The sequence below is a fragment of the Chrysemys picta genome, chromosome 7, assembly GCF_011386835.1.
Source record: "Chrysemys picta bellii isolate R12L10 chromosome 7, ASM1138683v2, whole genome shotgun sequence".
Taxonomy (NCBI): domain Eukaryota; kingdom Metazoa; phylum Chordata; order Testudines; family Emydidae; genus Chrysemys; species Chrysemys picta.
This window is the reverse complement of record NC_088797.1, coordinates 19,339,351-19,363,796: the sequence shown is the minus strand read 5'-3', so window position 1 is coordinate 19,363,796 and position 24,446 is coordinate 19,339,351.

Genomic DNA, 24,446 nt, shown 5'->3' with positions numbered 1-24,446 from the left:
AATGTGAGAGAAGTAGGGACTTTGCCTACATCCTGTAGAGAGTTGCAGGACAGACTTGTGATGAGACATTGGACTGGTATTTGGGAGCCCTTCCTGTGGGACCGTAGACATGTCACTTAGAAGCTCTGCACCTTAGTTTCCCATCGATAAAATCTCCCAACCTCTCTGGGGGTGGAGTGAGAATACATACATGAATGTTTGTAGTGCTCAAATACAGTGGTGAAGCAGGCAAGGTGGACACCCATCCATCTCATCTATACACTCCCCTGTTGGGACTATGAGGCCACTACAAGTTTACTTAAAAGTTGAGCACAGTGAACATGGGGTCAGGGGAGTCAATTCTGACATGTTTCCAGCACCCCCTAGTCTCTAAGTGCCAATAATTTATCTGCGACTCATTCACCGGGTTGGAGGGGAGCCACTGGCTCTGGCATGCACTGGCTTCAGATTGCAGGCATTCACATTTATTATTCAGAAGGCATATGTACATTTCAGAAGGGGGATGTATGGGGAGACAAATGTTTGTGAACAGTGCCTGGCTCCAACACCAGCGCAGGTCTGTCTGGAAGACAACGGGTTTGCACAGGGCGTAAGTGCCGCAGACACTCTGCTCTTTTTATCTCATTAATACTGTCTTGCACTTTACAATCTAAAAGCCCCATTCCCCCCTCCAGGGATTATTCGCACCTGGGCAGGGCAAATTTCTCAGGGTTTGCTTTTAATTCTCCCATGGAGTGGCGAGGCAGTTTTCTCCTCCCTTCTCTTCATCCCAGGGCAGTGACAGAGAGTCAACCTCCGTCACTGTCCTGCAGGCCCCAGGGGACCTGCTATGGGCAAGAGGTATCTGCAAGAAGGCAGCTTATCTCCACGTTGCTGTCTGGCTCCTTCAGATCCCTGAGGCTCTAGCACAGCCCCTGCCCTCAGGGACAGAGGGTGCGCCATGGCACAGAGGGAAGAGCAATGTAAGTTAGTGCAGAGTTAGGACTTGATTGTGCTCTTGCTCTATGTTCATGTAAGTCAAAGGAAGTCCAAGGCAGCCCGGCCGAGTGACTCCAGTGTAAAGCTCTTGTGAGCTGAGAATCAGGCCTGAGTCTGCCCGAACTTATTCTGCTTTTCCCTGCATGTTTACAGATGGGGAGAATCCATCAGAGACCACACCCCCTCGTATATGAAACCTCCCAAAACTGCCTCTCTGTTGTCTCTCAGTGTGGTCATGAACAACAGGCAGCAAGAAATGAGGACTGAATAAAATATTTGCAATGAAAGTTGAAAACCTTGACATTTGGGATTTTTGTGTTTTGTTTCCATTTTGCGAAATTGACGACCTCAGGGAAAAGTGTGAAATGCTGAGATTTTTCGGTCCAAAACAAGCCCATTTCCAAGTGAAAATGAGCCTGTTCTCATACCAAAATGGTCCTGGTTTTGAGAGAAACCTTCAAAATTCAATGCTGATGAAAATCCACCCTCATGCTGAAACATGGGAAAGTTTCAAGAGTGGCAAAACCAAATGAGGACGCCCCAAATGAAATGATGAATATTGCGAAAGAACAAATGGCTATTTTCAGACCTGACAAAGACTGGAAGGGATGCCGGAATGGCAACCTTAACTAATATGGAACATGCTGCTGATCAAGCATTTCTCTCTACTGACTTCTTTTTTTCCTATCTCTGTACTTGCCTCTATACCTGCTAAGTCCCAAATATGGGGTGCAATGCATGACAAACACCCCAAACAGATGAAACAAAAAAATATGTTATGCCGGAAACTTACAATGCTGTATGATTCCTACCATTGGGTAGACAGCTCCTTCTAGAACCTCAGTGCCATGATTCTTTATGCCCGATATAAACAATTTCCAGCATTAAAACTGAGGAGAAGCCACATTTGTGCAGAAGGTAGGAACAGTTGGGCCTGAAAAAGGGACATTTGAGAGATAAGCCTGCACTTGTCCTTTTTTTTAATTACTAGCCTTGCACTTTGCAATGTCACCTTAACTCAGATCCATTAATAACACTAGTCTCGTATACTAAAGGAGAAAAAAATGGTCAGCTACCGAGTGCTGAGAACAGACCCCTTGTGCCTGTGCTTTGCTAGACATAGTGATGAAGGCTAATGAAAGACGTGGTAGCATATTGAATTGGCTGTGTGACTGGCAAGAACACGGTGCATTTAGCCTGCATCTTGAATGTATTGACTAGAAAGATATTTTGAGTACACAGAGCCAGCACAATCCATTATCCATTTTATTTTTTGATCAATATGATCACGCTATTATTCTATTGGAAAAGACGGCTCGTTGAGGTTGATTTCAGAACCCATCACGTGAGTCGGCCTCTATCTACAAGGTGATCAGCCTTGACTGTGCAGGTCTGTGCTACACAGAACAGTGGTGGAAAGTTGCCGAATGATCTACACTGTGGCACTGCAAAACCACAGCTCAATGGAAGGATGAGCATCTGAGCAAAGCAAAGGGGGTGGGAAGTGGTATCTTCCAAGTCTTCAGAATTCTGTATCTATAAGCTGTGCAGCCACCACCAAATATTGTCCAGAAATATTCACACTCTGTCCAAGTTTGTGCCCCTTTCATGTGTGCGTCCCATGAGCATTCTAGTGATCAGCTCACAAAAAGCTAGCACTTCGGTGTACTTGTGAAAAGAACTGTTTGAAAAACGTAGGTGTTTTGAATTTTTTTTATCCTGAAATGGGACAAAAAACCCAACATTTTGAAATCCCCCCCCCCCACACACACAATTAATTTGGGGTCAGTCAAAAGTTTTTTTTTTCTTTTTAAAATGTTTTACATAAAATACAGTTCAAAATGAAAGTTGTTTCGAAATGAAAAAATCTAAATTTTCTTGGTTCAGAAAAGGTCAAAATGGGACAGTTGGACATTTTCCAAACTTTTTCCCCAGTGCTTTTTCTCAACAAAGTGTTGTCGAACTCTACGATTTCACAAAAAGAATTCAGTTTTGTTGAATGGTATTTTCCAATAGAAAACTCTTTCAACAATTTTTTTTCCTGCCAGCTCTCCTTGTGAATGGGATCCTGGTTAACAAGGCATGAGGAGAAACCCCACAACAGAGCCCTGGTACAGAAGCCATTAGATGACAAGGATCATAGCACTAAGTTCACACAGTAACACACAGCTGGCTTTGTGTGGGCAACTGTGATGAGACAGTTACATATCTGGAATATTTTTTATGGGCTGTGATGCTGCTTGACAAGCCAGAGGAGCGTGTGGGTTTTTGGAACACCGTTCCAGAGCCTGGGCACAGAGGCAATTAAATAAGGATCTTACCTTTTGCAGCAAGGACAGTACATGCATGTGCGTTTATTTTCTGTGCATCTAACATACATTTTACACTAGCTGAATTTTTCTAGGAATGATGTCTCTTCAGTCAAAAGCAGTGTGGCACAGATAGGTAAAGTTTTTTAAATGTCTAATTATCCATAACCCTGTTTATTTTCCCCCTTTTCCTGAGAGATTCAAGGGCCCAATGGCTGATTAAAACAGTTATGCTCATCCAGTCAGGGACGTAAAACAACTAACCATAAAACCTAGGGAGTATGAGGAAGAGGCAGGAATTGAATCCCTTTCTCCTGGCCCCAATCTTTGACTTAACTAGGAGACCATCCATCTTCCCCTCCCGTGGTGTACCTCATTATTTAGCTCATAAATTCATTATTTACACTGTAATCTCTTTGGGTTAGGGCACTTGTCTAGAAAGCCCCGTGCTCAGCAACGCCACTAAATAAATAAGAGAGTAATCACGCTAACCAATGCTATCACCATGGAGGACACTTCCTAGTGCTCTCTGCTGACCTAAGGCACATGCTTCCATTCCTTTATTAGGCCTCCTGGGAGAGCGAGAGGGTTTAGAAGCGTCATTAATATTCATCTTCCTCTGATATGATTTGGTTTCAGAGGCTCCATGGGAACCGGCCAGATTAGAATAATAAAATAATAGCAAATTGCCCGCGGCAGAATTTGTTTATAAAGTCTCTCTAATACATTCAGTCTCTGGACAGCAACAAGAACATGATAACTGAATTATACTTTTAACGAGATTTCAACGATTGATGAAACAAATACTGCCTTTAAAAAAAAAAAGGTTTCCCTCCTCCTAGCCATGTCTGAACTGTCAAGCAGGGACATCTGGCCCAGCCCCTTCATGAATTAGTCATTGTATTTATGTATTGCCTCTCTCACGCTCTCAGAATTCCCATTTGCTGTGAAACAGCCCAACCCAGCTTATTTTGTCCAGGCATTATTAAAATTACTATTACCATTGCAAATGCTTCCAGGGGAGATAGTATTAATAACAGTCTGTTCCATCAGATCCTGTCAGTTCCCAGGGTGATTAATATTCCTGTCTGCAAGAAGCATTATATCGTTTAGAGCGAGCATATTGCTTGGCTGGTAGGCCATTCTTCATCGGCTGTGATAAGTGCATTGTGAGCTGCCATTATTGCATTACTGTTTACACAGCTTGAGATGCCTCATAAAGCAGTTAGGAATGAGACCAAATGCACATAGATTCAGATCTACAAAATGAGAAAACCCATCACAGTTATTGTTGCTTGGACTGTTTGGCTCCCCTTCCCCCTGTAATTGTCATGTGTGTTTTCTCTTTCCTCTTATGTTTGGTGGGCAGAACACATGAATTCCCTTGAATATGAACAGTGAAGGAATTTTTACAGAACAAAGGTGGCTAAAGGCACCTTGCAGACTATGTAGTGCCACAAGACAGAGTGCAGCTACCCTACATTGATGCCAACCTGTAACTCACAGCAACTACAGGTCCTAGCATGCAAGGTTCCATTGTGATCCAAGTTATCTCCATTCAAGCTGTTCGGCATATGTTGACTTAGGTTAGTTGAAATCCTCCTTTTATTTATGTCAGAGGCATCCAAACTTTGGGTGAGACGGGATTCCAGAAGAGTGTCTCTTATTTTGTATAATAAAGTAGGTTTCAGTAGTCCTCATCTTCAATAAACAGGTATGGCCCACAGATACTACAGGGCCCACCATACAATACTCCACCAAGAGATATAGAAAAGACCAAGGCTGATGCACTCGATTCGATTTTATATAAATTATGTATAGCCCTCAGGTTCCATAGCAAGTTGCCAGAGCAATCCATGTCTGGGTTAAGTCTGAAGGCTCCTGCCATAAACAAACTAGGTTCTGACCACCTTAGGCACTTGGTTTTCCTGTCTGGTCCACGCAAATCCCCAGGAATGTTCATCTTCACAATGTTAAAGCCATCTGATACCTTCAGTGCTTAGGCTGCAGATTATGTAGATGGACTCACCCCTTGAGCGGTTGCCTCGAGAGATCTTTATGGAATCGGTCAAACCCCGTTAACATCACAAGGCTGGGCAGGAGGGGCTACATGGAGTCTGGGAAGCTGGCCAGATTACCTTTATCTTGAAAACAGCATGGAGAAATGGGGATGGATGAAATATTTAAGTTAGGTGAGAGCATTTTCAGTGACTGAAGTCTCCACAGCACCTTTTGTGCAGAAGAAAAAGGGATGGATGCAGCAGCCACCGAAGCATACAGCGGAGGACTAATTAATTGCCATTTTCAGCTATACCTTTCTACCCATATAGACAAACAGAAATGCAAATGAGCTAACTTCCCACCTAGCCCTAGAACAGAGTAGGAGAAGGGAATAGACCACCACCATTTCAGTGACTTCCAGGGAAGTAGGAGGATCCAGGAATTGGGGAGAGAGAGTTTATGACAGGGAGAGGGAGATCTGAGTGAGCGTTGTCAGCCTCTCCTTGTGTAATCATAGAATCATAGAATATCAGGGTTGGAAGGGATCTCAGGAAGTCATCTAGTCCAACCCCCTGCTCAAAGCAGGACCTAATCCCCAACTAAATCATCCCAGCCAGGGCTTTGTCAAACCTGACATTAAAAACCTCTAAGGAAGGAGATTCCACCACCTTCCTAGGTAGCCCATTCCAGTGCTTCACCACCTTCCTAGTGAAAAAGTTTTCCTAATATCCAACCTAAACCTCCCCCACTGCAACTTGAGACCATTACTCCTTGTTCTGTCATCTGGTACCACTGAGAACAGTCTAGATCCATCCTCTTTGGAACCCCTTTTCAGTTAGTTGAAAGCAGCTATCAAATCCCCCCTCATTCTCCTCTTCTGCAGACTAAATAATCCCAGTTCCCTCAGCCTCTCCTCATAAGTCATGTGCTCCATCCCCCTAATCATTTTTGTTTTCCACTGCTGGACTCTTTCCAATTTTTCTACATCCTTCTTGTAGTGTGGGGCCCAAAACTGGACACAATACTCCAAATGAGGCCTCACCAATGCCAAATAGAGGGGAATGAGCACGTCCCTCCATCTGCTGGCAATGCTCCTACTTATACAGCCCAAAATTCCGTTAGCCTTCTTGGCAACAAGGGCACACTGTTGACTCATATCCAGCTTCTCGTCCACTGTAACTCCTAGGTCCTTTTCTGCAGAACTGCTGCCTAATCACTTGGTCCCTAGTCTGTAGCAGTGCATGGGATTCTTCGTCCTAAGTGCAGGACTCTGCACTTGTCCTTGTTGAACCTCATCAGATTTCTTTTGGCCCAATCCTCTAATTTGTCTAGGTCCCTCTGTATCCGATCCCTACCATCCAGTGTATCTACCACTCCTCCCAGTTTAGTGTTATCTGCAAACTTGCTGAGGGTGCAGTCTACACCATCCTCCAGATCATTAATGAAGATACTGAACAAAACCGGCCCCAGGACCAACCCTTGGGGCACTTCGCTTGATACCGACTGCCAATTAGACATGGAGCCATTGATCACCACCCGTTGAGCCCGATGATCTAGCCAGCTTTCTATCCACCTTATAGTCCATTCATCCAGCCCATACTTCTTTAACTTGCTGGCAAGAATACTAGAATCCATGCCAGAGTGTGGCACTCTGTCCCTCTCTAATGGTGGCTGGGCCACATACCGCTCAATGAGCCTGCTAGTGCCTGGGCCGACAGACACTGCTCTTTTAGCTCAAGCAGTAGAAGCTCGTGTGCTAAAATCCCAAGGTCCCAAGTTCAATCTCTCCTGCCAACGACCCACTCAGTACCGAGGTTCCCTAACACGTGGAACACTGAATCCATGGCTCAGTTCAATCAGGTTTGAGGTTCAAGGTTAGTCTTTCCCATGGCATTGCTAGGAGTGGGTTGGGGCAGAGAGATAGCCAATCTGAATGCCCTTCCTTCTTTCCTTTTGTCTCATAGGGACAGCCAAGGTGCCTTTATGAAATTTTTTCACAGCTCTCTGCTGCTGAACTCTAACCGCATGTTCCAAGTTGCAGCCTGGAGCACATTTTTACAACTAAATTATAAACTCTTGTAAAACAGAGTTTATAATGGAAATGCTGACAGACCCTTAAACCCAAGCAGATGCTACTCCGTGCTGCTAGAACACCTCATAAAGGTTAAAAAATGTATCTCCAGCTCAGATGAGCCACCCACTGGGACAGGTCATTCCCCAACTGGCACACAGAGGGGACTCCAAAGAAACTACAGTGGAAAATACAGAGCTCTAGAGACAACTAGGGGGTAAATTGTAGCTACAACGTCACAGCCCCTGTGCCAGGAAAGGTGCACTCTACAGGTACACGAGCCCAGCGGAAGCTCCCAGAGTCACTGGGCCTGACTTGGGGGCATCTGAGGGGAAGCATGGGCCAAAGCAGCCCTGCTCCTCGCTTTGAGAAGGGGTAGCATATAGTTCCCTACCCTGCACAGCTTAGCTCCACGGCCCGGTGCAAAGGAGCAGGCTTAGCCATAGCTCCAGCCTCCTCCGCAAGGGGTTCAAAGGCCGAGACTGTCACTAGTGCTGACTCAGGAGCCCAAAGCTGGGAAGACCCACACGCCCTCTCTCACCCATGCAGGCTTAAGCACAATCTAGCCCTTAACGTTTGGGCAGGAATATCCATTGGGAAAGAGATTTTATTAAGCCATGAGTCGCTTGTACATTTCCCTGATAAATCATTTTATTTGCATTCCTCTGTGGGCTGTCTCCATCAGGTCACAACCTGAACATCTGACTCAGGGACCACAAATCTTTACTTCCGAACCATTCACCTCACCAGAGCACACCCACAGGAACCAAACATGTTGAATCTCTGGCACGCACACACACACACACACACACACACACACACACACACACACACACACACAAAATGAATCACTCTATTCAGTTTCTGTGCCTCCCAGGCAATACACAATGAAGCCAGAGTCTAAAAAGAGCTTTACAATTTTTCTAATTAGCAGGGGTGAAAGTAACTTAAAGGACTTACCGGTACGCCGGAGTCCTGAGCAGGGGGCAGGGCCTCAACCAGAAGGGGGTGTGGCCTTAACCAGAAGAGGCGGGGCCTTTAGAGCCCCCGGGCCCTTTAAATCTCGATTTAAAGGGCCCGCGGCTCCGGCTGCAGTAGTGGCGGCTGGGAGCCCCAGACCCTTTAAATCACCGCCGGAGCTACCAGCTGCAGAGGCAGCTGGGAGCCCCAGGCCTTAGGGGCCATTTAAAGCTACCCAAGGCTCTGGCAGTGGGGCTCTGGTGGCAATTTAAAGGGCCCAGGGCGGTAGCAGTGGCCGGAGCCCTGGGCCCTTTAAATCGCCGCCAGAGCCTCGCTGCCACTACGCCAGGGCTCCGGCAGTGGGGCTCGGGTGGCGATTTAAAGGGCCTGGGGCTCCAGCCGCTGCTACTGCCCCGGGCCCTTTAAATTGCTGCCAGAGCCCCACTGCCAGAGCTGGCGGAGATTTAAAGAGCCCAGGGCAGTAGTGGCAGCCAGAGCCCTGGGCCCTTTAAATTGCCAGCTGAGCCCCGCTGCCGGAGCCCTGGGGTAGTGGTGGCGGGGCTCTGGCGGTGATTTAAATGGCCAGGGGCTCCCCGCTGCCACTACCGCAGCGGAGCCCCGGGCCCTTTAAATCGCCACCAAACCCCCGGGGATCCCGGCCACCTCCGCTACCCGGGAGCTCCGGCAGCGGGGTTCTGGTGGCAATTTAAAGGGCCCGGGGCTCCAGCTGCTGCTGGGAGCCCGAGGCCCTTTAAATTGCCGCCTGGGGAAGCTGGTACGGTACGGTACGGCACGGCACGGCGTACCGGCTCATATTCACCTCTGCTAACTAGAGAAAACATTGCTGGTATCCCCGACATTATTATAGTAGTTACCAATCCCATCTGACTTCCCATCCTGATGAGTGTATGTATTATGGATGTGAGTCTATTGTAGCTGCGCAGGACATTTCTTCTGATATCCAGTAAATATCAACATCTAGAATACATTTTAGGACACACACATTTCTTCTATCAGTGGGTTAGAGCAACACAGCTTAATTTGGCTGTGGACTTCCAGAAATAGAATTGCCACTGCTCAAAAAGACTGGATGGGAGCTGGAAATGTACATCGTTGCTGCTGAGACACACATGCATTCATCTTCCCTCACTGACGCTTATCGCTTACTAATATACCCATGGCCTTGGCAGTCATGATAATGATGTGCAAGCCTGTAATTTGTGAGCATAACGTACCATTGCGCCCACTGGTTTATATACTGCATGGCCCTGACAGTCAAAAAAATGGGAGCACAGTTGCATGCTCAAAAGTGCACTCAAATTATGTGCAAGCAGCTGAGCCGTTGGCCATTGGCACATGCAGTGACCAGGCTTGCATGGTTTGGCTTTTCTGCACATGTAATTTTGAAAATCTGGGTCTGTTTTTTTTTTTTTAATGGTTGAGAGCTATATATGGCATAGTGAGTTAACACAATACTTTACCCTTCTATAGCATTGCCATCCAAGAGTTCCAAGGCACTTTGCAAACCTTCGTAAGCCTTACAGGCCCTTTGTGAGACTGGTGGTGTTATTCCCATTTTACAGATGAGGAAACTGAGGCAGAGAGTTGGTTTCATAGTCAGGCAGGAAATCAGTGGCAAAGCTAGACTAGAACCTACCTCTTCTGATTTCTAACCCTGTGTTTTAACCAGTAATCCCTGCACATCTCGAGAGCTGTGCTCCCGGTGTAGATCTCAAATGACAATAATTGGTCTACATTTGTACACATCACAAAACCACCATTTTTTCTGAAGCAGTCTGAAGTCTCTGTTCAGGAGAAACCCCAGATTCGAATAGTTGGGGTGCTGTAGGTCAGAATGAAGTTACACTCACAAAGCTGGGTGTGAGGTCGGTTTGGGCGGGAAGGCTGCGCTGCAGGTCAGAGTTGAGGTGCATTGGCAGAATGAAGTGCAGGATATGTTCACAGCTCAGCTCCGTTCCAGGCTATTAATCCCCCACTTTTGTTAATATGAAAATGACAGATTCAGGAACAAACCCCGAAGCCCTTGTTCAGGCAAAACTCACACAAGCCCAAACTCTGATTGGTGCCGAGCACCATTAAGTCTCTGGGAATTACAAATCTCTCGCGTTGACCCATTGACTTGAAGGGGAGTTTTGCCTGGGTGAGGCCCTCAGCATGTGGCCTTTAGAAAGTGTTTTCAGGAGTAAGTGCTGGGGTGGGGGACATAACTACCGGCATGTCCGCGGGTATGTTGTGCTGAGAGGATTGGGAACAGATGCATGGAAGATTAAAGGCAATAAGGTCAAAAAGAGGGGGCATTGGAATATTTAGTACAAATAATGAGGATTTCCTTGCTGGTAATGGACAGTGCAGGAGTGACCGGCTGCCTGTAAATTAAACAATGGCTGCTGGAGTGTGTTCATGTAGGTTCAGATGGGAGATACAATAGGTGTGGCAGCTTGCCAATGCCAGGGATTTACAGCAGAGTGCTGTTGAATAAACTATGCTTTATTGTGAGATTATTACACTGCCCCATCACTTGATGGCTGTATGGTATTTCAACCTGGCAATAGACCCCAGTGTTTGGAGCCTTATTTGATTGAACAACTTACTCTGTGCTTTTGTAATCACCTTAGTGCCTGGTCAGCCTAAAACAATGGTACTATGGAGTGTAGTTTACTTCCACAGCTGCCTGTTAAATCACCTGTACAGGGACCATTCTTAGCAAAGGTATCTGGGCATTTGGACCTGGTTAATGGTGTTGCTGCTCTGTAATTATTGTGATAGGCTACTCCATGTGGTGAGACCCCAGCACAGGGCATCTGGAAGATAGAGTCACTCTGTGTTCATGGCCTGGCATACCATAGATGGTGTCCCCCCAAAGTACATTAAATCTGTTTATTAAGCAAAAAATCCATATGGTAACTGAATTTCAATTTGTTGGCCTTGCTAATGCAGGACTGCTTACTGATAGGGCCAACATGCGGCTGGTTTATATACTTGATCTAATCAGGCTCTCCCATTCTGTTCCTCCTTGTCATTTTAAGCTTTCAGGTGCCCTGTAGAAAATTGGCCTAGCGCCGGAAAAGCACCTGTACTCTCTCTACCGCCTCTCTCTGGTCAACTTTGCCTTTCTGTAACAAACTAGGACCTCTGGTCGTGAAAGTGGAATAATAGTGTATCTGCATCAATCACAGGTAACTGGGCTCAGCAGTCTCTGGTCACTGCCCTGAGCACTTCTTATGATGGATGGGCCTGAACCAAATCCCTAAATCTTAGTGACCACAGACCTGGGAGGTTCAGCTTTGACTCTGAACTTTGTAGCTCATTGCTACACTGGGCTAAAACATGGGCTCCTCGGCCCTCCGCTAGTTATTAGCCTGATGCACACAGGCCAATGAGCTGCTGTTTTGTAGATATACTAGTAACCCGCTATCTGTACTGTCTGTCAAGAAAAACTCATGAAGTGTCTGCTTATCAGGTGATCTATATCTCTGACAGCTTAGGCCAGGGTGGTATATGACTTGTCATGAAGGAGGCAATGACAGACACACAGAAATCTATCTCCCAAAGATAACCACTGGCAAAGCTAGCGACTAAAGAGGCACGTAAGAGCAAGAGTCACACTTTGTGCCTGTGTGGGAGCAACAGCATCTGAGTACCTGGCGTTGTGTCAAGGTGACATTTAAGTTGCCATTCAGAGATAAACCCACTGGTTGTCACCTGGGGAACCCTTTCGCCTTTAGACAAAGAGCAGAGGCCTCCACTTTCATTCCTTGAAAAAGGGCAGAAAGCATTTTGTTGCTTGCATGGTTAAAAGGAATTTTATGTCATATCTGGGGGAGGGGAAGCAATGGCTGTATTTTTAATTCGCAGGTCCTTGGATGTCAATAATATCCACAATGGGAAACTAGAAGACAGAGCATTTGCCTTTGAGGGCCTTTAAATCATCACATTTAATTTTACCACAGTATTTGCAGCATTCCCGGTGCTTAGAATGGGGATGCCAGAAGAAATGTGAAGACTGCCACTAGTAATTGTCAAGCTCTTAATAGTGCTCGGTGTAGCTATGCTGCGTTGATTATATAAATAAGAAAAGGCTAAGATACGACTATGTTAGCAGTGGAGTTCCCTATTTAAGCAACAAGGATAAATTCAGCCCTGGTGTAAGCAGATAGAACTAATACGAATTCCTTCACTTTGGTGCCCAGTAGAAATGCAGATGGCTTGTTCTACCCCACTGCCCTCACAATGCAATAATTGATCCTTTGTGGTTGCTAATATGCTTTAATAATAACCTTTCTTATCCCTCTTTTTGTGAAGGAAACTTCCCTGAGGATCACTAGTGCAGTTTATTTGAGCATAGAGAACTAATGGGGTAAAAGCTAGGCCAGTGATGTGGAGTCTTAATGGTTTCCAAAGGATTCAAATGTGTCCTGTTAAGTGTCCATAGAATGACTTTGTTTTGCAAAAAGAACAGGAGTACTTGTGGCACCTTAGAGACTAACAAATTTATTTGGGCATAAGCTTTTGTGGGCTAAAACCCACTGCGTCAGATGCATGCAGTGGAAAATACAGTAGGAAGATATATATACACAGAGAACAGGAAAAAATGGGTGTTGCCATACCAACTCTAACGAGACTAATCAATTAAGGTGAGCTATTTTCAGCAGGAGAAAAAAAACTTTTGTAGTGATAATCAGGATGGCCCATTTCAAATAGTTGACAAGAAGGTGTGAGTAGCAGTAGGGGAAAAATTAGCATGGGGAAATAGTTTTTACTTTGTGTAATGACCCATCCACTCCCAGTCTTTATTCAAGCCTAATTTAATTTAAGCACACTTCTTCAGCTGAGAGCTGCTAACAGCACAAGAAATGCATCTACCAAATGTGACACTTTAATAAAATCCCTAAACTATTGTTAAGGCCAGGTGATAGTTTGCGTAGACTTTTCACTTCGACTTCTTGAAGTCTTCACTAGAGCTGGGCAAATAACTGATTTTTTAGTTCGCTGGCAGTTATGAAAAAAAAAACAGTTTGGCTTGAATGAAACATTTGGTTTTGAGTAGAGCTAGCTTCACAACTACAACAAGAGGAGACGCCCGTGCACACACACCTTTGAACCTTGTGGTTAGGGCACACATTTGCAATAAAGAAGACCTGAGTTCAAATCCCCTCTCTGGCGCAGGAGTCTCTGCCCTACTCACCAAGGTATAGCGTGTTCTGGGGTGAGGCACTCTCATTTTATCCACTTTGCTGACCTGCTACTGGAGCTAAGGTATCATTTTACCTAATCTGAACTAGAAAGTCTGAGTTGCATAGAAAGTTTAGGGTGGAGAGAACCACCTATCTACCAAAATGTATCCTTGTGCTCTTAGCGGGTAATCCTACCTATATCAGTACAGTATACCCTGCTATACTGTGGGAAGTCTAGCAAATGGCCATTTTCTTAAGCACCTTTGCACTAACTGCTTCTGCTATTCCTTGGACAGATTGTTCCAGACTCCTGTAAACCTCTGAAAGTAAAAGCTCTTCCTGACTTCTAGCCTAAACCTTCTCCTCCTTAAGTTTCCAGTCATGACCATGTGTGATGCTCTCTCTCTCTCTGAAAGCTGGCAAAGTCTTTTCCTAAATCCTTATATAACTTCTGACAGTATTTACTGCTGTAAGACTTTATTATATCTCTCCTCCAAAAACTGTTACATTGGAGTCAATACCTACAGTCAATACCTACAGTCAATACCGACTGGCTAAGCAGCAGTTCTGCAGAAAAGGACCTGGGGTTACGGTGGATGAGAAGCTGGATATGAGTCAGCAGTGTGTTCTTGTTGCCAAGAAGGCCAACGGCATATTGGGCTGTATTAGTAGGAGCATTGCCAGCAGATCGAGGGAAGTGATCATTTTCGTTGCCCTCCGCTGGACTCTCTCCAATTTGTCCACATCCCTTCTGTAGTGGAGGGACCAAAACTGGACGCAATACTCCAGGTGTGGCCTCACCAGTGCCGAATAGAGGGGAATAATTAGGGGGCTGGGACACATGACTTATGAGGAGAGGCTGAGGGAACTGGGGTTATTTAGTCTGCAGAAGAGAAGAGTGAGGGGGGATTTGATAGCAACCTTCAACTACCTGAAGGGGGGTTCCAAAGGGGATGGAGCTAGGGTTTTCTCAGTGGTGGCAGATGACAGAACAAGAAGCAATGGTCTCAAGTTGCAGTGGGGGAGGTCTAGGTTGGATATTAGGAAACACTATTTCACTAGGAGGGTAGTGAAGCACTGGACTGGGCTACTTAGGGAGGTGGTGGAATCTCCATCCTTAGAGGTTTTTAAGGCCCGGCTTGACAAAGCCCTGGCTGGGATGATTTAGTTGGGGTTGGTCCTGCTTTGAGCAGGGGATTGGACTAGATGACCTCCTGAGGTCTCTTCCAACCCTAATATTCTATGATTCTATGATACACAATGGAAAAGTTTCTATGGCAATTGAAATTAACTAAGTGTTTCCTAAGCAAATCTCGCGGTAGTTGAGCAGACATGTAGTTTTGATTAAGTGTTCACTCACCTGGTTCAAAAACCAGATAGCTTTAACAGCTATCAATGAATATGTGAGAAACAAACCAACCCCACTCTCTGAGTTCTGCAGTCGTGCTGCAGTTTCACATATAATATCCTGTTTCTCAGCCTGTAGGTCATGACCCAAAATTGGGTCACCAGAAAGTGTCAAAGGGTTGGAGCGAGAAGGAGAGGAGTCAGGTCTTACCCCCTGGGGGAGTGGGATGCTCTGGGAGGCAGTATAATGCACACCCTGCACACACCCCACAGTGGTGGCTCCAGTTGAACATCACTGGCTGGGCTCGGCTCCCCACTTCAGGCATTGAGACCGTGTGTGCTTGATCACAGTGGGCTCCTCCGTCATGATGATAGGGGCCAGCCAGGCCAAATTTATGAGAGAGATCTTGCAACCTGGCAGATGATATTGCGACCTGGCTAGCCCTGGGTGGTGCTGCAACCCCATGCGTCAGCACCCGCAGCGGGTAACCAAGCCCAGCCAGGCCAATGGGACAAGAGCTACAGGCATAGGTGCTGACTCCATGGATGCTCCGGGGCTGGAGCACCCACGGGGAAAAATTGGTGGGTGCTCAGCACCCATCGGCAGCTCCCCACCCAGCTCACCTCCACCTCCTCCCCTGAGCGCACCGCGTGCCCACTTTTCCCCCCTAGCTCCCAGCGCTTGCGCCGCGAAACAGCTGTTTCACGCAGCTGGGAGGAGGGGGGAGGAGGGGGAACGCGGCACGCTCGGGGAAGAGGTGGGGCTGGGGTGGGGATTTGGGGAAGGGGTCCAATAGGGGCAGGGAGGGGCAGAGTTGGGGGAGGACTTTGGTGAAGGAGTTGGAATGGGGGTGGGGCAGGGAAAGGGTGGAGTCAGGGCAGGGCCGCTTCCTACATCAATGGAAGGGGTTTTCCCCTCAGTGTAGTTAATCCATCTTTCCAAGAGCCAATAGCTAGGTGAGCACCCACCGGCACCCGGGAAATTTGGCACCTACGGCTACAGGAACCATCCCTGTGGAGCAGGGCCTGCCTTAGCAAGATCGGGGCCCGATTCCTGGGGGCGGGGCTTGCCACCGGCAAGCCCCGCCCCCAGGAATCGGGCCCCGCTCGGGCTGGGGTCGCGGGGTTTGGGTCCGGGCCGGAGCCGCTGGGGCCGGGGCCAGGCCGGCGCGCCGGGGCCCGAGCCAGAGCCGCCAGGGCCGGGGCCGGAGCCGTGGGGCCCGAGCCGGGCCGGGGGTGCTCGGCCAGCACCACTCGGCTGGGGCCGGGGCCGGCGCCCCGGGGCCTGAGCCAGAGCCGCCGGGGCTGGGGCCTGAGCCACAGCCGCCGGGGCCTGAGCCAGAGGTGTTCGGGCCGGGAACGGGCCGGCGCCCCAGGGCCCGAGCCGGGGCCAGAGGTGCTCGGCCAGGGCCGGAGCCGTGGGGCCATGCTGGGGGTGCTCGGCCGGAACTGGGGCTGCTGTCCCGGGGCCCGTGCCGGGCTGGAGCCAGAGCCGCCGGGGCCGCTCGGCCAGGGCCGGACTGGGCCGCGCCGCGCCTCCCAGGAGCCCTCCTCGCGCCCCCCCCTTAGCTGTTGCTGCCGCCGCCTGCCCCTTTTCAGACTTCCCGCGAACATCTGATTCGCGGGAAGCAGGGGAGGGGGAGGAACAGGGGGCGGAGCATTCAGGGGAGGGGAGGAGGGGGAAGTGAGCTGGGGGCGGAGTGGACAGCTGCGGGGCCCTCTTAGGCGTGGGGCCCAATTCAGCTGAATCGGCTGAATCAGCTTAAAGCCGGTCCTGCTGTGGAGTGACTGTGGGACTGGCTTTGTAATAGCCCCTACCCAGGGCCTCCCACATGACCCTTTAACACATTCTGACAGGCCACAAGGCCTGGAGCTGGGCTCAGCCAGCCCTGCAGGAACTCCCATTCTGGTAGACATGGTGTACTTATTTATTACTTATGTTAATGGGTATATTATATATCGTGGGTAAGAAATAGGAAGCCAGATTTTTTTGCCTGGGTCACCACAGGCCATCCAGATTTACAAGTGGGTTCCAAAAAGGATGAGTGCCACTGCATATAATGTGTAACAGCAGTCAATAATAATAATATTCTACACATTTACTTAGTGCCTTGCATCTGAAGGTTCCCCAAAGTGATTTACAGACTAGTTTTGCACACTGCCCAGGAATCTCTTCATTCACCACTGAAATACAGCAGCTTTCGAACAGAGTGTGGTCACGCTATGGTTCAGGAACTTCAGGACAGCAAGTGCATAAGGTTGTTGTAGCCAATTAAAGGTGCAGGGGCACTGTTTGCTATGTGGAAAGTAATTATCTGAGATGACCTAACTACATCACACAGGGAGCAAAATTTTTTACAGCCTTGAGCAATGTCGTTAGGTCAATCTAATTTATAGGTGTAGACCAACAATAACATATCTGACTTGATCATCAATGTAGATGCAATCACTAATGAAAAGGAGGCCTACAATCATCTTTACCATCTTCACATAAACACCTTCTCCCTCAGTAACACCCCTCAATATCAGGTCCCAGTGGAAGAGGGCAGCAATCCATTTTGTGTACAGCAAGACAGGAGGCATCATTGAGCCAAGATGCTAGCTGCTTACTATTGTTAATATGACAATGATGAGCATGTCATATTAGCAGCAAAGAAGAATACAAGCTCCCTATCCCAGGGACCTTACAGGCTAAATTAAACATCTAAGCTAACAAGTAATAATATCTAACGTAGGCAGAGAAGGAGCAAAGAGTAAAAAGGAAGATGGAATACTGCCCCAAGAAGAGATCAAGGACATTAGATCATCTGAGTTGCTTTGTTTAATATGTTATGTGTTCATCACTTCAAGAAAAACACACCTGGTCCAAGTGCAGAGCAGGAGTGGATAGTGCAGGAGTGGAGATCAACAGTGGAATGCTGCCCAAAAGATATACCTTTGGAGGAGGAACTGCGGACAATTTAGTGTATAGTCCTTGGTGGGCTGTGATCTAACCCAATGTGAATATATCATCAGTTCTAAAACTTAACTCTAATGGATGGCTTCTTCTCGGTCACTTAAGACAGTATTGATTTTCTTCTTTTTAAGACAGAGGTATTATCATAGAGTGTAAGGCCTGAATTTTCACCTCTCTTAGAATAGCCTGTTATAATCTGATAGTGTTTCCTCCAGGCCATAAAGATTGTGTGTGTGCCATATAAAATGAGCTATTTCAGATCGTGTGTGTGTACACCATATAAAATCAGCTATTTCAGTGACACCACAAGAACATTGTCTATTTTCTTAAACTTCTGGGTGTAAGCATTTTTGCTTCAGAACCTCTGGGTTGTATGGCCAGGGGCTGAGGTTTTGTTTGTTTGGTTTTTATGTAGGGATGTATGATTGAAAACCTGCTCCCAATGCCCCAATCTCTGACCTTTTGATGAAATGGATCAGTTCAGATATTTTACAATCTATCCGTTTATCCAAGTAAAGCATTCACTTTGCACTCATTACCATAGTGTCTAAGTCCCTTCAATGCATTGTATAAAGTCCTTTATATACTCTAATATAGTTTCCTCCTTAATCTCCCAGACGTAAGCACCTGGAAACTAATGCAAAGGATTCTGAGAGACAGCATGCATTTGAATTTGAGGCTGTGAAATGAAAAAAGAAGAGGAAACTTATTTAGATTCGGGGCTGCGATGTCAATTTCATCCTCTTCCTTATTCTGTTTGAATAAAATATAGTGTATATTATATTCGTTTTTAAAAGCCATTGGCTCTCTCCGTAAAACTCTTTTCGCTCTGTAATCGTAATGATGCGCTTCCACTGTTGGCTTGCTAAGGTCAGTAAATATAACCAGTAAAACAGCTGCTTTGCCCAGGACTTGATTTACTTAGCTCCAAGGAGCCAGTTTGTGAGGCTGAAAATGTAGCAGAATTCCATTCAGGTGCTAGTCTGAATAAATTGCTCCAATCATTGAAGACAGGGATGCCAAGGAATTCCCAGCTGCACAGTGACACACACACACTCTTCTGGCACCTGAAAGCAAGAGCTTGTTCCTGGGTAGCCGCTAGTTGCATTGGCAGGGAAACAACATGCATCCATCTCAATTTCACAAGACACTGCTGATTACAAACACAGATTTTCTCATTCCAGACAGTTGCCAGCTAATTTTAGTGTCCCCAAAATTGTGGCCATCATGAAGGCAACGTTGGGAGACCCCTGTTGCCTCACTACAAAAATTGACTCTACGTTTCCTCTGAGTTCTCTTACTCCAAGGGGGCTGTGATAGCTCTTAAAGCTTCCAGCTGTAGTTATTAGCTCCTTCTAACATTCTATCGGGCATGAGTAATCCACAATTAAATTTGAGGTGCAAAATCCACTGATCATTCACCTCCAGGAGGTTGCACGATGTTTGACTGGCAACAGCTCAGTGTGGAAAGCAATTTCAGTTTAATGGGAACTAATTATATAGGAGAAAAATCAATTTCCACAAAGTCTTTTTTTGTCTGTGTGTGGACGTATTTCAAATCCTTGCAGCTCCTCCCATCTTCTAGTCTTCTCACAGTAGGAAACACTTTTGTAATGAGCTGCTCCTTTTCCGGCTGCACACTCTGATAACATGCAGGGGGAAGTGGCAAGGCTAAGATACCATTATCTAAAGGGAGCGCAGTCAAGTGGCAAGATAAAGGAAGTGATGGAGGCAGAAAGGTAACTGGACCATGGAGAAAGGCCATGAGCAGAAAGAGAGATGGCTTGAAGGACAGAAGGGGACTTACAGGAGAGGCATTGAGTAGAGAGAGAAGCCAAACTGCATTAGAGAGGGGAAAGAGGCTCACAACCAGAGTGTGGCAGGAAAAGAGGGACGTTACCACCTGCAGAGATGGAGAGAAAGGTCCAACTGGAAAGACCCATTTTTGCTAAGATAGGGTCTATGAGCCCAATCTCCAGGTGGAGTAAATCAGCATCTTTCCATTGATGTTAATGTCACCACCAGTTGACGATCGGATCATATATATTTGCTTTGAGATATTTTTGCTTCTCATTCTATATCATGTTGATTATTCTCCTATGTTTAGTGAGAAATAAATACTTGGTGTTGCACTGAGGAATTTCCAGTTGCAGTCAGAGTTTTGGGGACTACTTTAAAGTAATCCAGACTGAAGAAATAATAAAAAGAAGAACAGGAGTACTTGTGGCACCTTAGAGACTAACAAATTTATTAGAGCATAAGCTTTCGTGGACTACAGCCCACTTCTTCGGATGCATATAGAAGAAGTGGGCTGTAGTCCACGAAAGCTTATGCTCTAATAAATTTGTTAGTCTCTAAGGTGCCACAAGTACTCCTGTTCTTCTTTTTGTGGATACAGACTAACACGGCTGCTACTCTGAAGAAATAATGTCTCCTCCCTCCCCTCTACACACACACACACACACACACACACAAAACACCTCTAGGTGAATGCAGTCCACACACACACACACACACACACACACACACACACACACAGCTCTAGGTGAATGCAGTCCACACTTTATGACACTGCACATCCAACATTTGAAACTCACCAGATGCCCAATGGCAGCACTTGACTTGAGTTGTGTCTGCGTGTTCCTGTAGATTGGAGATGCAGCTGAGGTGTAAAATCTGGATCTGGATTTTGAATACCCCCTAGTTCAGGAGTGTTTGGATCTAGGGTTTTGGTTCAGCCCATTATAGAGAGAAGAGCCTCCTGCACAATTCGAAACCAGATCTCAGATCAGATTCCAAAACTCCCTTCTTTCAGGTGCGTTCAGGCCCAGGGTCTAGGTTTGGGGCCAGCTCTCTGGAAGATTAGATAGAGATTATAAATACAATCCTCCTATTTACTTTCATATTGGTTAAGAATTTCTACTGGGGGGCAGATAGGAGGAAAGGAAACTTTTCAAAAGCTTTTTCAGAATGTTTTCCCCCTTTTCTGACCAGATCTGATTTGCCCATACTTATATTTTCTTCAGTAGATGGCTAGGAATTGCTACTTTTGCAGCAAGAAACTCCTGCATTTGATCTGCTGTGTTGTCACCTTGCACATACAGGAAGATGACAGCTCTTTAGAACACTGTGCCCATCCTTTTGGGCTTAGATTATTCACACACAGAATGTGTGGCATTCAGTGGCAAATGATTTCCCATTTCTCTTCCCTAGTTTCTGGAAAGCATCTCTTCTTCATCAAAAATTAGACCTATGTTGCCAGACAGCAGCTTTCTTCCCATGGTACAGTATGCCTTCAGTTCTAGCAAATCCCCACTCACTAGGCTGATGATGGTCTCCTGGAGTCTCCCCTGGCAATGGTATCAGGCCATTGTGCTGTTGTATTGCTAATTGATACATAATACATGTCCCGTGTCTCACATGGGGGCACTTTCATGCGATGTTTTTTTTCACCCTGTTGTTTCCATTTATTGTAGCTCTGGAGACGAGCTAAGCCATAAAAACTGGAAACAGGCCCAACCTACAAAGCTCAAATCCAAAGTGTGAAGATGTTTGGATTCAGGTGTCGGTTTGTGCCCATTTCTAATAGAAACACACAGGACTGGCTCTGGCTTTTTTGCCGCCCCAGGCAAAAAAGCCGCCGGCCGCCCCCCCCCCTCCTGCGGGGGGGGTGGGGTGGCCGGAGCCCCGGGGGGAGGGCGGCGAGCCCCGGTGGGGGCTCCGCTCTCCCCCTGGTGGCCGGGGGGAGGGCGCGGGGAGGAGGGCGGCCGGAGCCCTGGGAGGAGGGTGGCGAGCCCTGGCGGGGGCTCCGCTCTCCCCCCGGCGGCTGGGGGGAGGGGGGCCGGAGCCCTGGGAGGAGGGCGGTGAGCCCTGGCGGGGGCTCCGCTCTCCCCCGGCGGCCGGGGGGAGGGCGCCGGGGGGGAGGGCGGCGAGCCCGGCCGTGGCCCTGTGCCGCCCCCCTCCAGGTGCCACCCCAAGCACAAGCTTGGTGGGCTGGTGCCTGGAGCCGGCCCTGGAAACACGTCTTTCGGACAGTAGCAGCATGCACACTTCAATAGCTGTGCATACAAATGAAATCTTAAGTGATTGTCCACCTAATTAGCATATATGCTAAGTGATCTGCAAGTTCAGAGAATGGGTCACAACCATATCTGTGGCCTTACACCCATACACACCCACAAAGCCCTATGGAAAAACCTGCACCCTAATAATAAACACTTTGCATTTCTACAGCTTCTTTATATCTGAGAAGCTCTAAGCATTTTATTAACGTTTATTAAGCAAGCCTCAACACCTCTCTTATATACATATTATCTCTGTTGTAAAAATGGCTCCACACCCCAGAGAGATTAAGTTGGTTGCTTGAAGTCACACAAGTCAGTGACAGAACTGGGAATGGACCTATGAATGCTGGCACTCAGTCCCAAGCACCAGCCCCTAAGCCACATTTCCTCCTAGAAGGTTAGTAATTAACCATTTTCTGAAGTCTTCTGAACTGCAGTGGCTGCTGCTGGTATTAACCTGCTAGCCAGGTCTTAACTCTGCAGCACTAGCAGCACCTACTCCTAGTCAGTGAGAGAGAAAGGATTCCACTTCCAGAAATACCAGGCCACCCTGACAGCATCAGAGCACTTCAAGCAAGAGAAGTTAAGCACCCAATGTCCAATGGAACAGACAGCACAGGAGGAAGGGATAGAGGAAGGCAGGAGGAAGGAGTGAAAATGCCACCCACCTGCCTCGACATGTGGAAAACTTGAGGGACCCAGCGGTGATTGCAATAGCCCAGTAGGAAGTGGGAGGTGAGCATTCAGTTAGTTGAAGCCCCAATTTTCCACTGAAAAACAGTTTCAATGGGAAATTTTCAACTGGCCCAACTAGACATAGATGGACTAGTGGTCTGGCAACTGCTACAATCCTCTGTTGCTCTGTGGAACATCAAACCCACAAAGTTCACCACCGGTGGCAAAATTCACTCTCTCTCACACCCACCCTCAAGACAATTCCATGAAAAGCCAGCAACAAAAAGTGGCTGAATAACTAGTCTCTAGATCTGATTCTGAGAGCCATGCAACTGCTCTCCCTGTGTGTTGGAGGAGAAAGATACATAGCCACCAGCCTCCTGTGGAAAAGAGGAAATTCCAAAAAATGTTAACAGACAAGAAGAACCAGTGGGAGAACACTTTAACCTGTCTGGTCATTCAATGACAGACCTGCGGGTGGCTATATTACAACAGAAAAACTTCAAAAACAGACTCCAACGAGAGACTGCTGAGCTGGAATTGATATGCAAACTAGACACAATCAACTCAGGATTGAATAAGGACTGGGAATGGCTGAGCCATTACAAACATTGAATCTATCTCCCCTTGTAAGTATTCTCACACTTCTTATCAAACTGTCTGTACTGGGCTATCTTGATTATCACTTCAAAAGTTTTTTTCTCTTACTTAATTGGCCTCTCAGAGTTGGTAAGACAACTCCCACCTGTTTATGCTCTCTGTATGTGTGTATATATATCTCCTCAATATTTATTCCACTCTGTATGCATCCGAAGAAGTGGGCTGTAGTCCACGAAAGCTTATGCTCTAATAAATTTGTTAGTCTCTAAGGTGCCACAAGTACTCCTGTTCTTTTTGCGGATACAGACTAACACGGCTGCTATTCTGAAACCAGACAAGAAGAATGATACCCATACCAATCCTGTATGATATTGTGCATCCTACTGACTTTTAGTGGGGAGTGAAAGTACTCTGGACCTTGCAGACCTAGAAGACTGAAAGACCCCAGCAAATAATGGGTCTTTACAAATTGACGACGTCTCTTATCTCATAGTCTGGCTTTGTGACATGATTATAAAAAGCAAAATCTGGCTTACCACCTCATTTTCCCCTGCCCTAGACGCTTCCATTGTTTGAGAAGCACCAGCTTGCAGAAACCTCTAAAGAGGAGTGTGTTTGAAGAGTGAATTCCCTCTCCTCGCTAAACTGTGTGAAGCAGGAGCCTTCCTACAATGGATCACCCTTGCTACAAGTCCTACAAGTGCCACAACAGCCAGCTCTCGAGTGAGCCAAGAAACACGAAATGCTTTTAACAGAACAGTCAGGAAGCTGGTGAGCGACCCAAACACAGTTGCTGGGAAAAATACATTCCAGACCTTCACACATCTGGATTTTGCAGCTGACAAGGTCACCTTGTATGCAGGGATGCTGGCAAGATGCTTCGGAAGTGCACTGCTATCTTTAAAAGGTCAAGCTGCACGCAGCGTGGTCAAATCAAAATAGAAAATGCAAATGGCGAGAACTGTAGCAAACGGGAACATTTAATTGTTTCTGCTTCTGCACAGCTCCTATATTTAGATCTTCTTGCCAAGGTGTTGAGTGGAAAAGACAGTTTTTGAATCTTAGTTGTAAACATTCATCTCACTTAGGAGCTTTTTTTATTCTTTTTTAAAAACTGTTCCACAAAAACATGACTTACTTCTTACACAATACATGCAAACGAGTGTATGCGTGCACACACACACACACACACACACACACACACACACACAATCAAAACACAGCAATTTTTATTCTAAGTTGAAATTCATTTTCTTTTTCTTTTTAAAGCTATTCTTGTGGCTTTTTTTT